The 9,249-nt window shown below is 39.0% G+C and overlaps 2 pseudogenes; both read right to left on the bottom strand.

Annotated features, from left to right (window-relative positions):
- Positions 1-6,033: 6,033 nt before the first annotated feature.
- On the bottom strand, positions 6,034-7,652 carry LOC102740123 (thymidylate synthase-like; annotated as a pseudogene).
- Positions 7,653-7,823: 171 nt separating this feature from the next.
- LOC102740419 (large ribosomal subunit protein uL30 pseudogene) lies at positions 7,824-8,428 on the bottom strand (annotated as a pseudogene).
- Positions 8,429-9,249: the final 821 nt, after the last annotated feature.

Below are 9,249 nucleotides of genomic sequence, written 5' to 3'. Positions count from 1 at the left end.
TCCTGGGACCAGATGAAATCCAGGTCTCCTACTCCTCCGCCATCTTGCTCCTCCAACTCACCTTCTTTTTTAAACAGAAATACAAGTGTTTCTCAGATATTTGAAATTTAAGTTACCCTGTTTATTTGGTTCAGATTGTTAATATTGGATGAAATTTTGACAGCTTATACACTTAGATGAGTAATGCTTTTACTAGTCAGTTGGAATTGTCACACATTTAACCTTTTTTTAAACCTCCCTTGTCAGATAGATCTATTTATTATTTTTACATGTTTTCTTATTCTTCAGTTTTTAATTAATTTGCCCTCTCAGCCACACACAGAACTTAAAAGATGTGGTGAATGGTTGAACACAAGTGCCAAATTCAATCAACTCTTCAACATTGACCATGAACCACAGAAGCATAGTCTAAGAGTATTTAGAGGCCTTATGTTAAATTAAATTCTTCACATCTCCTTGGTACAATTCCCTGTTTTGAATATTTTCAGCATGACTGGACATATATATATCTAGATAGGTTCAACCATGATGAAAATATATAACTTCTATGGTCAGTGAATAGTCTTCCATTGCTTTTTTTAGTAGCAATAAGAAAAGACATACTTTACCTGGGCAGAACAACACCTGTTTGCTCCAAAAATTGTTCAAGTCCTAAGTCCAAGGTAGGAACTAACACAGATCAGTGGGGAGAAGCTTTGTTACTATGAGAAATATGCCTTGGGGATGTATTTTGCTAATATGCATTTATTAACTGAATTCCATCTGAAGTTTAATCGGTCTTCAAAGTAAGGAAATGGATTAAATGTCATCTTCTTATGATAGATGATGACAAGACTTTTTTCATCTCAGACTGATTTTCTACTTTGGCATTTTTTCAGGAAAGATAAGATCCACTTAGAAGCTAGTCTATATACATTTGCACATTCTCTGTATTGAAAAGCTCAATCCTTGTTTTCATACAAACCTATTTTTATTAATGTTTACTTGCAATTTGAACAAAATGTTTCTCTTGGCTGCACTTCAGGTCCTGAATATTTTCACTGCAAGGTTTCTGAATACACCGATAGATCAAATTACTATGCAAAGTAAAACTCGTGTGTGTGTGTGTGTGTGTGTGTGTGTGTGTGTGAAATAAAATATAATACATGATTGGCCAATTCATGGATAATGATCTAATTTCCCCCCTTTTTATTGTATAATCTTGCAATGCCTGTAGCTTTAAATTAATTAGAGATTATTTAAATAATTTTTGAAATAATTTAAAAATAATTTTTAATAATTTTTTGAAAGTATAGAAAATACTCTGCTATGGCAGCACAATTATGATCAGCATTGAAAAACCAGTGGAGTATAGTGAAACAACGGAGTTTTTAATCAGTTTTTAAATTTAAATTTTAGTTTTGTCATTTATCAGCTGTGAGACTTTAATCTCTCTGAATCTCAATTGACTCATCAATAAATGGGGAAAAATAATACCTACCTCTTTAGAGTTTTTGTGAAAATAATATTTATAAAGTTTCTATTGTGCCCAGGATATAGTATCTGCTAAAATAAAAGTCAATCTATTAATATCATTGTTGTTACAGAAGTAGTTGGGATGTACACCATTTATGATTCTCCATAAAGCAAGCCGTTCAATTGCAGGATAGCCAAATCTGTGGTTAATGTCAGTAAAATAGAATGTGGTCAAGGAAGTCTAAAATATTTCAAATTCTTTTAAGAAATAACACAGTGCTTCTCAACTTAAGTGTGCCTATGAATCACCTGGAGATTTTGTTTGATGGTGATTCTGATTTAGTAGGTTTCCTTGAAGCTGGAGCTTCGGCATTTCAAACCAGCTCCCAGTGATAATGTTGCTGGCCCATGGACCACACTTGGAGTAAAATGGCTCAGGTACTAGGCAAGCTCTTGGGATACTTATTATCACATATAAGGTAGTTTCTTTTTAAATTGGTACACATACCACTGAACCTATTTTTTTCAGTTATCTACTATTAAAATAGAACATATTATTTTGTATACCACTCCTTATTTTTAAATTATTTTCCACTTGTCATCCACAAATTGCACAGTTACAGAAACATTAAAATGTGCCAAATCCAAATATCCTGTCACTTGTCCTAAATATTTGGGGAGGTCCTTAGATTGACTGACTGACTAATTGACAGATTTTTATCCAGCTTTATTGAGATATGATTGACATATAACATGTTAAGTTTAAGGTGTACAAGTTGGTTTAATACACATATATGGCAAAATCATTACCACCATAGCATTAGCTAACACTTTCAATTATGTCACATAATTACCATTTTTTTTGTGTGTGTGGTGAGAACATTTAAGATTTACTCTCTTAGCAACTTTCAAGTATGTAATACAATATTGTTAACTATAATCATCATACTGTACATTAGATCTCCAGAGCTTATCATCTTATAACTGGAAGTTTATGTTCTTTGACCAACATCTCTCCATTTTTCCACCCCTCAGCCCCTGGATAACCACTCTCTGCTTCTGTGAATTAAGCTTTTTTAGATTCCATATGTAAGTGAGATCATACAGTATTTGTCTTTGACTTATTTTACTTAGCCTAATACTGTCAAGGTCTATCTATGTTGTCACAAATAGCAGGATTTCCTTATCACCACTGAATAATATTTCATTGTATATTTATACCATACTTTCTTTATTCATTCTTCCATTGATAGACACTTAGGTTGTTTCCATATATTGCCTATTATTAATAATGCTGGAAATAAACATGAGAGTGCATATTTGAGATAATAATTTCATTTCTTTTGAATATATACCCAAAAGTGGAACTGCTGGATCATATGGTAGTTCTATTTTTATTTTTTTGAGAAACCTCCAAAATGTTTTCTGTAGTGGCTGTACCAATTTACATTCCCACCAACAGTACAGAAGGGATCTCTTTTCTCCATATCTTGGCAAGCACTCGGTCTGTATCTCTTATCTTTTTGAAACTAGTCATTCTAACAGATGTGAGGGGATAGCTCATCGTAGTTGGATTTGCATTTCTCTGGTGAGTAGTGATGTTGAGCATCTTTTCATGTGTCTGTTGGCCACCTGTATGGCTTCCTTGGAAAAATGTCTATTCAGTTCCTTAGCCCATTCCTAAATGTTTTTTAATCACTTCCAGTTTTTATAGTTCATGCCTAGCACAGAACCTGGTGGGTAGTAGATGATCAAGAATTGCACATTGATTATCCTGAGAGTAATAACCAGTGTTAGAAGAATGGTTTTCTACCCTGGATACACAAGAATTGGCCTGGGGTTCTTTTAAAACATACACTTGGCCCCTCCCTTGACCAATTAAATCAGCATCTCTGCCAGTAAGTCTTGGTAGATTCTTAAAACTTCCCAGGTGATTCTAATGAGCAACCAGGACTGAACCACTAAAATGAGTATGAACAAACCTCCAGACATTTTCTATAAACATCCTACCCGTGGGTTTCTTCAGGTCATATACATGATTTTCATTATCCTATATCCTGCCTGTGTTGAGCATGAACATATGCTAGGGACCCTCTGTTGCAAATGGTGAGCATAAAATGCCCAATGGGAATTTTAACTTCTTAACCATCTCTTGATAAAATGGGGTTTGTTTTTTTGTTCCCTCTCTCTCTGCTAAGTAGCTTTTAAGGATCATTTTAATTTATTTTATTTTCATTGCAAAAGAAATACATGCTTAAAATTTTTTTTAAAAAATCAAGCAATAGGTTGAAGGAATTTAAGTAAAAAACCTTCCTCTCTGCACATCCTTCATTCCTACTCCATTCCACAAAATCCACCCCCATTATCTGGTAATTATCCATGCATATACCATCATATATATTTTTACATAAGCACACAATACACACAAACACTCAAACTTTTTTTTTTCTTTTTTTTAAAGATTTTATTTATTTATTTGACAGAGAGATAGACAGAAGAGCACAAGCAGAGGGAGTGGCAGAGGGAGAGGGAAAAGCAGGCTCTGCACTGAGCAGGGAACCCGATGCGGGACCGATCCCAGGACCCTGAGATCATGACCCGAGCTGAAGGCAGACGCCCAACCATCTGAGCCACCCAGGCGCCCCACAAACACTCAAACTTAACCCACATTCTGTTGGCAGCTTGCTTGTTATTTAACAACATATCTTGGAGGTATTTCGATTAGCACATACAGTTTGACCTTCTTCTTCTTAAAGGATACATATCATCATGTGGATATATCATAATTTTTTAACCAGGGCCCTTATTAAGACACATATAAAATGTTTCCAGTTTGTAAGTACTGTATTAAAATCAATGCCGCAATGATAATCCTTGCCTCAATGATTATCCTTGCACATGTCTTTATGTAATTTTGCCATCATATCTGTTAAAAAATGTCTGTGTACTGTGCACCTGCCACTTTCAGCTGCTGTCATTGTCAGTGCCTCCCCATACCTTCCTGGATTAGCTGACTATGTCAGCCCCCCTTCTGCCTGCCCAGTGTCTCATAGCAGAGCTTGTTAATCCCCCCACCACAGGCTCAGTTGTAACCCACTTCTTAGATCCATCCTAAGAGAAGACAGAGGAAGAGTAGAGGAGAAAGAAGAAAGAAATGTAGATTATGTTCCAATTACTGCCAGACACAGCAGTCTTAGAAGCAATTATACAAAATTGCTTTCTATACTGTAATAATTATAGTTATTTTTACCTACTTTTTTTTAGGTGATAAACATGGCCCACAGAAATGGACTGATCCAGGCAAATAGGTGTGGAACTGAGATTCAAAATCCAGGCTCGTTTTGTTCTAAGTACTTAGTCTCAAAGTCTTAATCTCTTTTCCCCTTCTGTGCTGTTTCTGTGGTACAGGCATTAGGTCCTACTCACTGTGAATGAGACCGGGGTGACCTTTGAACTCCAATGTCATTTTGTGAATTGCAGCCCCTCCTCTTCCCTAGCAGTGTCTCTATTCCCAGAACTGGCCAATCTCATACTCATATTCTTGTGCCTTGCTCCTATATCTAAGTTTCTCTTCCAGTACCTCACTTGGTATTCTAAATGTTCTTAAGACAAGGTACCAGACTTCCGTGTCTCAAATATCTTTAGGCAAGAAGTTATTAAACTGCCATTTAGCTACAGTGCATGATGCATGTGTGTTGGGAGGGTGTTGGTGGTATTAACAGGAGGTGGCATGACATCTGAGTTTTTGCTAAGTAGGGTTCTTTTTCGGTTTATATTTCCAACAGGAAAGTTACTTTACCCAATAAAGGCACATACCATAAAACCTCCCCTTTGTAAAGAGGAAGAACAAAAGTGTCATAGACACAGACATAGGGAACCAAAATGGATGGACAAGCAAATAGAGAAAAGTTCAATTCTTCATTAATAAATACTAGTGGTAGGTATTTTGCAAAGTGTTTTCCAGGGAAGACGTACCTTCTTTGCAGTACTGAAGGTGAACCTTGAATAAGTGCATTGGAAAAACCAAGAATTTTCTGCAAACAATGAAATCATCAATATGAGGAAAACCAGATCCCAGCACAGAATAGCTTTAGGTAAGACAGGTGACGACCCACAGAAGGGAAATCCATAAAAGAAACAAACAAAAATCTTTTTCATATTAGATCAAGTTTTTACCAGTTCTTTAGGGAAGAGTAATTAAAATTTAATTCTAATAACCCATGTGAATCATTTAGTCTTTTTTTTTTTTTTTACAGAACACTCCTTTATTATAGCAATATGTAAAGCAAATATAACTTTAAATGTTTATAACCACAACTGTATGTTATTATGACTATTTGGTATTATTCAGCTTGCTCAAGTTTAAGGGAGTAGTTTATATGCAATTCTAGAAATTCACTGACCTTCATAAAAATATGGGATTGAAATGCTGTGCATATTTTTAAGAGTATATAAATTTTCACTCTCTGACTTTATTCCCAATCTCAGCATTTTCACACGTCCTTGGTGAATTAACCAAATTCGGGGCCTTTTGTTACTAAGAGAACCCTCAAGGTTATATTTGCCAGAGGCAACATCCTTAAAATTTAATGAACAATACCTGCTGGTCACCAATAGATTTTGGACCTAGTTCCTTTTTCCTTTAGAGTAAATGAGCTTTCCCTGGGCATTTGGTCCAACCACTAAAGACTGAATCTCCTTGGAACACCTCCTTTAAAGGCACTTGAAGCAGCCATTTCCATTTTAATAGTCAGGTGAGGATTGTACCCTTGGATCTGAAAGTCTTCAGCCTTGAAGTCATGGATTGTCTCAACTTTTTGAAGGATTTTGAGCTTCAGGAAAGGCCTTGGTTCTCGCTGAAGCTGCATTTTCAGAGATTCAATGTGATTCAGGTAAATATGTGCATCTTCAAAGTATGTACTAAGTTGCCTGGCTTCCAGCCTGTGATGTGTGCGATCACGTAGGTGAGCAGCGCGAGGCGGGCCATGTTGAAGGGCCATTGAGGGCAAGAGACAGCCAAGCCCATGTCTCCTGCCCTCCGGTCCAGCTGGCAGGACAGCTCACCAGTCACCACGGAGATCTGGCAAAGGGCATGGCAGAGAGGTAGGGCCAGGAGACGAAGTGCTTTTGGATTCCAACCATACAGGATGATTCTTCTGTCCTTGGGTTTGGTTTCAGTTGTGCCAAACACCTTTTGCGGTTGGTCTACTCCTTGACCTGAATAATCTGAATCTTTGTCTTTGAATTCTGCCCCCAAATGCCTCTCCACTGAGAGCCATAAACTGGACCTAAATCCCCTTCTTCTGTTGGAGAACCCCAGACTGTCTGAGAAGTCTCAGGAGGCATTGGCATCCCAGATTGTCACTCCCTTGGAAGGCAGTTTCTCAGCGTTTTTAGATCCCTTGATAAACCACAACAACTCCTCCAAAACACCCTTTCAGAATTCACATGTCGTTGTCAACAGAGGAAAGGCTGTAGTGCGCCTGCATGCCAAACAACCAGAGTGTGCTGGTGCTAGTGCGCTCATCCTTCTGGAACCTTCAGTGCAGAATGTGCTGGATCTGCCCAGGCACTGCAGCTCCCCGTGGGGTGGCGGCCAAGGGCTCCCCGCCCCACCTGTGCTTGGCAGGCAGGGATGATGGGTGCTGCTGCTTGGAACTGGGTGCAGTCAGGGTGTGGACATGGCTGGCAGACCCTGGAGGTGTGGGATACCAGCCAGCGGGCAAGGTGTTGTGTGGTCCTTCCATGCACTTCTTTTCCCCTCATTTACTCTTTCCTGGGAAGCCTGCTTTCTTGGACAATTATTGCTTGAATACACATGTGGAGCCTTGAGGATGGTATATGGTACAGCAGGGTGAGCAGAACTTGACACAAAACAGCCCACACTTAAAATTCTGGGTTGGTCACATAACCATCTATGTCCGATGGTATTTTCAAGGATGACCACAACAGTACCTGTCATCCCACATGTCCTTCTAGAACCTTCCCATTCTCACATCAAGAGGTGTAGTTGAATTATCCTCTAGTTGAAAACGGGTGGATTTGTGACTTTCTTGTAACCAAGAATGTGATAGAAGTACACTGTGTGACTCAGAAGCTAGGTCAGAAAAGGTGATATAGCTCCCCTTGCTTGCAAGACATTTGTGTCGAAAATCTGAGTCACCGTGTAAGCAATCCAAGTGTGCTGAGGCCGCCATACTGTGAGGAAGCCCAGACTAGCTCACATGGAGAAGCTCTGAGACTCTCTCTCTCTCTAGATAGGTAAGTAAGTAGTTTATGTAGGTAGATAAATAGATATCTTTTTTTTTCAACTTGAAAGTAGTCATTTATTAACTGACCAGATTACAAAAATAATCATGGTAGATACCTTAGTTCATCCTCCTGATAAGCCTATTGATCTAATCTTCCCTGTTGCTAGCATCTCCACCTTCTACAAAATGGGTCGTCTTCTTCATTCCCCGTCTTGGAGAAGATAACTTGAAGGGCCATCAAAAGTTGTTTGCATCTTTGAAATGTTTTCCAACAGTATAGATCTGAATCAGATCCTCCTCCCTGCCATATTTACCAAGAGATCAAGCAATCAGTGTGTCGTCTGTCAGGTAATTTGCTTCTTGTTGATTTTTCCACAACCACACTTGTAGATCAATTTACTCACTGGTTTCAGGTTTGGGTCCACCCATGCTATATATATGGTTCCAGAATCCTTAGCATGTTAACTGAAGTCTTGTTGAGCTTAACAAAGGTGCTATTGAAGATTTGGCAAAGGCAAAGAAGCTGCAACACCTTTCAAACCTTTGGGCTCACACCATTGATACCTGATTCTGATGACCAATCCAATCTGGGTTCCACAGGTACATAGAAGTTGCCAACTTTTCTTGCCAAACTAGTCATTTGAATCTCAGTTCTGTACACCTTCCTTGTGGTAATGCTTAGCTTTTTCATCAATAAGCTTCCTCCTTGCCTTTTGAAGCATCTTGTGGGCAAACTTCTTTCTCTTAATGCTTGATCTGCAACTTTGCGAAATTCCTTTGCTTTTTCTTAGGGGTTTCTGGCAAAGCAGAAAACTTCTTTTTCTTCTCTTCCACAGCTTCCGTGGTTCTAGCCAAGAAAGAGCTGTAGACAGATATCTTTTTTTTTTTTTTAAGATTTTTATTTATTTATTTATTTATTTTTAAAGATTTTTTTAAATTTATTTATTTGAGAGAGAGAATGAGAGACAGAGAGCACGAGAGGGAAGAGGGCTGAGGGAGAAGCAGACCCCCTGCTGAGCAGGGAGCCCGATGTGGGACTCGATCCCAGGACTCCAGGATCATGACCTGAGCCGAAGGCAGTCGCTTAACCAACTGAGCCACCCAGGCGCCCCAAGATTTTTATTTATTTAACAGAGATAGAGAGCACAAGTAGGCAGAGCGGCAGACAGAGGGAGAGGGAGAAGCCAGCTCTCCGCTGAGCAGGGAGCCCGATGCGGGGCTTGATCCCAGGCTGCCTTCCCAAGCCGAAGGCAGCCGCTTAACCGACTGAGCCACCCAGGCGCCCCGACAGATATCTTGATATCAGTATATCTTGAGAGAGAAAGGGAGACCAGCTTTCAGCTGCTCCAGCCCCTAAGTGTTGCAATATAGCTGCTATCTGACCACAGCCTCATAAGAGACCCCAAGACAGAATGGCCCAGCTGAACCTTTCTCAGATATCAAGTCCACATAATCTGGGAACATAATAACATGATTGTTTTATGCCACTAAGTTATGAAGTGAATTGTTACAATGCAGTAGTAGTTTAGGATCAGCATCTTGT

This window comes from Leptonychotes weddellii, unplaced genomic scaffold (assembly GCF_054177405.1).
Source record: "Leptonychotes weddellii isolate Sample4059 unplaced genomic scaffold, ASM5417740v2 HiC_scaffold_2768, whole genome shotgun sequence".
NCBI lineage: Eukaryota > Metazoa > Chordata > Mammalia > Carnivora > Phocidae > Leptonychotes > Leptonychotes weddellii.
Note: the sequence above shows the minus strand (reverse complement) of the source record. Positions and strands in the feature narration are given on the sequence as shown.